The sequence below is a fragment of the Carlito syrichta genome, unplaced genomic scaffold (assembly GCF_000164805.1).
Source record: "Carlito syrichta isolate Samal-C Ts95f unplaced genomic scaffold, Tarsius_syrichta-2.0.1 Scaffold303297, whole genome shotgun sequence".
Lineage (NCBI taxonomy): Eukaryota > Metazoa > Chordata > Mammalia > Primates > Tarsiidae > Carlito > Carlito syrichta.
In genome coordinates, this window is record NW_007247393.1 from 265,917 (window position 1) to 271,916 (window position 6,000).

The 6,000-nt window shown below is 38.9% G+C and overlaps 1 protein-coding gene across 4 annotated transcripts in view; it reads left to right on the top strand.

Annotated features, from left to right (window-relative positions):
* The window catches only part of IMMP1L (inner mitochondrial membrane peptidase subunit 1), a 74,014-nt gene that overhangs the window by 11,205 nt on the left and 56,809 nt on the right, over positions 1-6,000 (top strand). The window contains exon 2 of one of the 4 annotated variants that reach the window (XM_008058330.2): positions 52-90. The exons of the other annotated variants lie outside the window; for them this stretch is intronic. The gene's annotated coding sequence lies outside the window, so the exon portion shown is untranslated. The remainder of the gene's footprint in view (positions 1-51; positions 91-6,000) is intronic. 4 annotated transcript variants of the gene reach the window in all.

The following is a 6,000-nucleotide window of genomic DNA, read 5'->3' on the forward strand; positions in this document are numbered from 1 at the left end:
ATATTTTCTAATTTTTGTTTTATTTTTCTCTTTGGTCCATGGATTATTTAGGACGCTTCTGAGAGTGATCACAGATGCCAGGAAAGCAAGGTAAACTGGGACCATCCAGGGCAAATTGGTACTTATATTCATCGTAATCTTAGTGGACTTTTAAGTATAACAGAAAACCCAGAAGCTAAATTAAAATTTTTAAAACCATTGTATGTTTATATCCAGTGTAATAGGGTAAATGTGTCAAATGGTAAACATGTTTTGGTTCAAGAAGATTTGTCAAGTAAATATATCTATGCAAAAAAATAAACTTAAACAAGACATTCTTAATGGTAAACACTAAAACATTAAACATTTTTAATGGTAAAGAAAAAGGAATTCCAGAGCTAGAATGGCCCAGCATTTGTATACTTCTCAGTCTGGGATTGTTCTTCATATTTGCATATAGGCCAAATGAAGAATTAGATGACGGCTGACTGGTGCTCCTTTCACGTTCAACTAGAGTCTCAAAGGCATAAAGCTAATCTAAGCACGTGTGATGTTTAATTATCGTGGACATTTCTGCTGAGATATGATCAATTTCCCTTCAGTTTGCATAATTATGGGAGCCCAGGAATAGGCCAAATATTTAAAACTATTCCATATGGAGCCTCTTACATTACATCTACTGATTTTGCATGAAGGGCCCCACAGCTCACGAAGCTCCCATCTGAAGAAATATGTAATTCTTGGACCCTTTGGTAGTGTTAGAGAGAAATTTATTATTTCGACGGCTGTTTCCCGGTTGAAGACTCTGGATACAAAGTATGTTTATGATCGGTTTCTTGCAGGATAAGATGAAAATTATAAATCCTAGCAAACATTGATGTCATTAACTTGAATCAAATCAGAGTCATTTATTATACAATTTAAATAATTATTCATGGTTCTTATTCTGTATAATTATTACCTCTTTGAATTCTGTCTTCTTAGGAAACACTTTTTTATTATTTTCATCAAATTTGATAGCATTCATTGCATTCTGTACTTTGAATTCTTGTATAATCTCTTCCACATCTGTGATCATATTTAGTTTGTCACTTATAATGCTGTATATTTGAATTTTCTCTCAATTCATGTCTTTTCTCTCTGATTAACTTTGAAAAATAGATTTTTTAAGAAATCTATTTTGGTGGTATTTTCATAGAATAATGCCTTAGATTTATGCATTTTCATTTCTAAAGTCACAAATGTCTGTCTTTTTTTGAATTTATTTCTTCTTCTTCTCTTAAATATCTTAGTCCATTTGTGCTGCTGTAACAAGATTACCTGCGATTGGGTAATGTATATAAACAGAAGCGTACTGGCTCACAGTTCGGGAGGCTGCGAAGCCCATGCTAGAGAGGCTGTTGTCTGGTGAGGGTGTCCCTGCTGTGTCCTTCCACAGTGAAAGGCAAAGAAAGGGAAAGAGTATAAGAGTAAACTCATGACCATGAGCCCTTTGATACTTGGCACCCACTCATCATGAGGATGGCGCCCTCATGGACTGAACACCTCCCATTAGGCCCAGTCTCTCAACACCGTTGCATGGGGTTTTGGTTTCCAACACATGCTCTTAGGTGGAAGACATTCAAACCATAGCACTTAAGTATGCTTTTTCACTATAGCACTTTTTAAAGCATTAGTTGAAGTGCAGTTTGAGTAATCTGTTATAGTGATTTCCAGATGAGCCCTGTCCAGTAGAACTCCTGTGTTGATGGAAATGTTCTGTAGCTGTGCTGTCCATCACAATAGCCATAAGACGCATATGGCTCTTGAGTACCTGAAAGGTAGCTGATATGACTGAGGAACTGAATTTTTAATATTTAATTATATGCATTTAAACAGCTCCTTGTGGCTAGATGCTACTATATTAAATCATACAGCTCGCTCTAGGTCAAGATTTGGCAAACTTTTTGTAAAAGATCAAATAGTAAATACTTTGGGCTTTGTGGCCCCCATGGTCTCTGTCACAATTGCTCAACTCTGCTGTCGTAGCACAAAAACAACCATAGATCACTTATAAATGAATGAACACGACTTTGTTCCAGTAAAACCTCATTTGCTAAAACAGAGAGTCTGCTGGACTTGGCTCATGGACTCTAGTTTGGCAACCTCTCTCTAGATAAAAAAATGGGTCTGGGGGAACTTTGTGTTTTTATTTGACCTACTCTGTATTCCCTGGCTCCCTTCAGAACTCTCTCTTTGTTAGGAGAGAGAGGAGCCCTTTTAGGGTGTCCCTCTGTATTTCTTCAACTTTTCTTCCACGCTTTTCTGGTTTGAGTTGTTTTTTTTTTTTTTTTTTGGTGAGTGAGGGAACGTGATGGCAGACAAGAATTCTATTTTAAGTTTCTTTAAACTCTGCTGTTCTGTTGATTCTACTCTTTCATATGCCTCTTGTTTTATAGATGCAATATCTTTCCAGTATCTCTGAAGGTATTAAGTAGAATTTCTTTCCCTTTTTTTTTTTTGGCCTCTCCAAATTACTTCTGTTTTGTCTAGTGTTGTCTTTTCCGATTGGTTGTTTTCATCATGGGCCTTCTTTTTCATGCTTGTGGTTTCCTTAGACGTTGGTGATCCTTGTCCGATTACATTGATAAATGAATCCAGTTGAATAATATAGAGAATTGGAGTGGGTTTTCTTTTCCTATGTCCTTCCAATAAATCTTTAACCTAAATGGAAAGAAGCCTGATGGAGATTCTTCTCTGTCAGTAGGACTTGCTTGTTATACGCTTTGCTTCAAAGTGCATGAACAGAAGCAAGCAGACAGGCCCAGTCCTTTAATAGCCAGATAAGGAGGACCATGTCCAAGCTCTTGCACCTCCGTCCTTTGAAGACCAGATTCCTCTCAGGAAGATGATACCATTGTTTGGAAGTTAGCTTCCATAACCGCTGATTCAGCCCAGAATCCCTTGGGAGTCACAGGAAGAAAAGATCTGTCTTCCTGAAACATTCTCATGCGTTTGTGCTTGGCTAGATGGGCATATTTCTTTTGACACAAGATAGTAAATATTTTAGGCTTTCCAGGCTCCGTGGTCTCTTTTGAGATTATACAACTCTGCCATGGGAAAGCAGCCATAGGTAACATTAACACGTGAGCATGACTGTGTTCTAATGTACTTTTTGTGGACCCTGAAATTGGAATTTCATATAGTTTTCAAATGTTACAAAATCTTCTTTTTTCTTTCATCCATTTAAAGGTGTAGTATCAGTCTTACCTGACAGACTATGCAAGCACAGGTGGTGGGCTGGAAGGTGTGCCTTGTGAGCTGGAAGGTGTGCCTTGTGAGCCACAGCTTGCCAACCGTGTCTGGGCTGTTGTTCTTGCCATTCTTTCCTGCTGATCACTGTTGTTTCATCTGCCCTATCTTCCAGAAAGGATGCAAAGTCTCTAGTGCATTGATGCCTTTCACTGCTTCTCAGTGTTAATTTCTTTTTATTTTTAAAATGTACTATCCCTTCAATGCAGTTTTTGAAGGGAGCAGTGGTAGATTTGTCTGCCATTTGAACCAGATTCCCTTTTAGGCATGATATTTGAACACCAACAACAAAAAAGATATACAGTAGAGGTAAAATGTGAAGTGTCTTCTTTGGTATCTCTTCATTACCTCTGATCTTCTGTACATGGATGTGTTCGTGGTTAATATAATAAGTAATATTTTGTTGAATTCTTATTGTGGCTCCTGTAATGTTTTTCATGCTTTCCACACATTATTTAACCTTTACTCGTTTAGTAGATGAATGAACTCAGTAACTGGGTCCTAGAAAGGATAAGTATCTTGCTCTGTCCAGGGCATGTAGCCCGTAAGTGGCAAAGCCAGGAGTCATGATAGAGGCGGCTGTCTGGCTCCAGAATTCTGCTCTTCTCCACCATTTCTGCTTGAGCCCAGATGCAGTCTCAGTTCCCTCCTCACATAGCGTTTTGTTCAGCCAGTTTATTGATAATAGCACAAGATGCGAGGCATGTTTGCCTGGCTGAAAGGAGCACACATTCTGAGTGATGGCTATGGTGAGAAAAAGTGGTGGGAAGGCAGTTGGGGTAGTGGGACATGTGTGTAAAAGTGTAAACTTTTACACTAAAAGTGTATCCTAGAGTTGAAGGATTCTGAGTTTCATAAGATCTGTCTTAATCTTGTGACAGATTTCAGTTTCAACCCACATCAAAGAAGGAGTTTATAACAGATTGTCCAGAGCTGAAACGGAATCATTTGTAATTTAAAAATATTTGCTTCTTAAAATCTTTTGAATTTTAATTTTATAGTTTTACTTTTTATATTTTTTCCCAAAGTAAAAGTTTTTCTTTTAATAACTTTAAAGACCATAAGGTATTAAAATTTTTCTGTTTATCAGAATGTTGCCCAGGCTGGAGTGCAGTGGCACACTCACGGCCACCCCAGCGTCGACCTGCTGGGCTCCAGCGATTCTTCTGCCTCATCCTTCCAATTAGTCAGAATTACTGGAACATGTTACCACATCTGGCTAATTTTTGATTTATTGTAGACACAAGGTCTCGCCAAGTTGCCCCGGATAGTCTTAAACGCGCAGGCTCAGGGAGTCCACTCACCTCAGCCTCCCAAAGTGCTGGGATTACAGGCTGAGCCACTGAGCCAGCCTAGAAAATAATTTTATAGCTTGGTAGTCAAAGTTTGAATTTTTTTTTTTAAAGAAAATTATGTTTTTTCTTTTTTTGTTTTCTTATTTTTTAATTTTAATTTTTTATTTTAAAGATATGGGGTAAAATTCAGGGTTAGGTATACAAATATTCATTATGCAGATACCCTTGTTGATGAGATATGCCCCACCATGTTTTTTTTTCTATTAACCTTTTCTAAATCAAGTCACCTGAAAATTGATGAATTGCTATCATATATGATGATCATTTTCCCTCACTGAACATTTTAATATGTTCAATTTATTTGTTATCAGTAGCTTGGCTTTGATTCTCTAATTGAAGTATTTGTGGCCGTCTCTAAGCTGGCTCAAGGTCTTGAGCCCTTAAAAAAAAGTTTGTTTTAGCTGGGCTCAGTGGCTCAGCCTGCAATCCCAGCACTTTGGGAGGCTGAGGTGAGTGGATTGCCTGAGCCCGCGGGTTCGAGACCCACCTGGGCAACTTGGCGAGACCTCATCTCTACAATAAGTCAAAAATTAGCCGGGCGTGGTAACGCGCGCCTGTAGTTCCAGCTACTTGGAAGGCTGAGGCGGAAGGATCGCCGGAGCCCAGCAGGTCGAGGCTGCGGTGGCCGGGAGCAGCTACTGCACTCCAGTCTGGGCGACAGAGTGAGACTCCGACTCAAAAAAAAAAAAAAGTTTTATGTGTGTGATAAAATATACACAGTATAAAATTCACTATTTTAATCTTGTGTAAGTATATCAATTCAGTGTCATTAAGTATATTTACAACGTTGTATAATAATTGCCACTATTCCCCAAACTTTTTCATCATTCCAAAAAGAAACATTGTACCCAATGAGCAGCAAAACTCATTATTCTTTCTTGCCTACATCCCTGATAACCTTTAGTCTGCATTCTGTCTGAATTTGTCTATTTGTCATGAACACTTCATGTAAGTGAAATTGTGTCGTATGTATTGTTAACATTTGCACGTTTTTCATTCAGCATAATATTTTGTATCATATATTAGAACTTCATTCCTTTTTTTATGGCTGAGTAATATTCTATCACAGATGCTCCTCAACTTATGATAGAATTATGTCCTGATATACCCATTGTAAGTCAAAAAGTGTTGTCAAAAATGCATTTAGTGGCCGGGCTCGGTGGCTCAGCCTGTAATCCCAGCACTTTGGGAGGCCGAGGCGAGAGGTTTGCCTGAGCCCGCGAGTTTAAGACCCGCCCGGGCAACTTGGTGAGACCTCATCTCTATAATAAAAAAAAAAACAAGCCGGGCTCGGTGGCTCAGCCTGTAATCCCGCGCCTTTGGGAGGCTGAGGTGAGTGGATTGCCTGAGCCCGCGGGTTCGAAACCCGACTGGG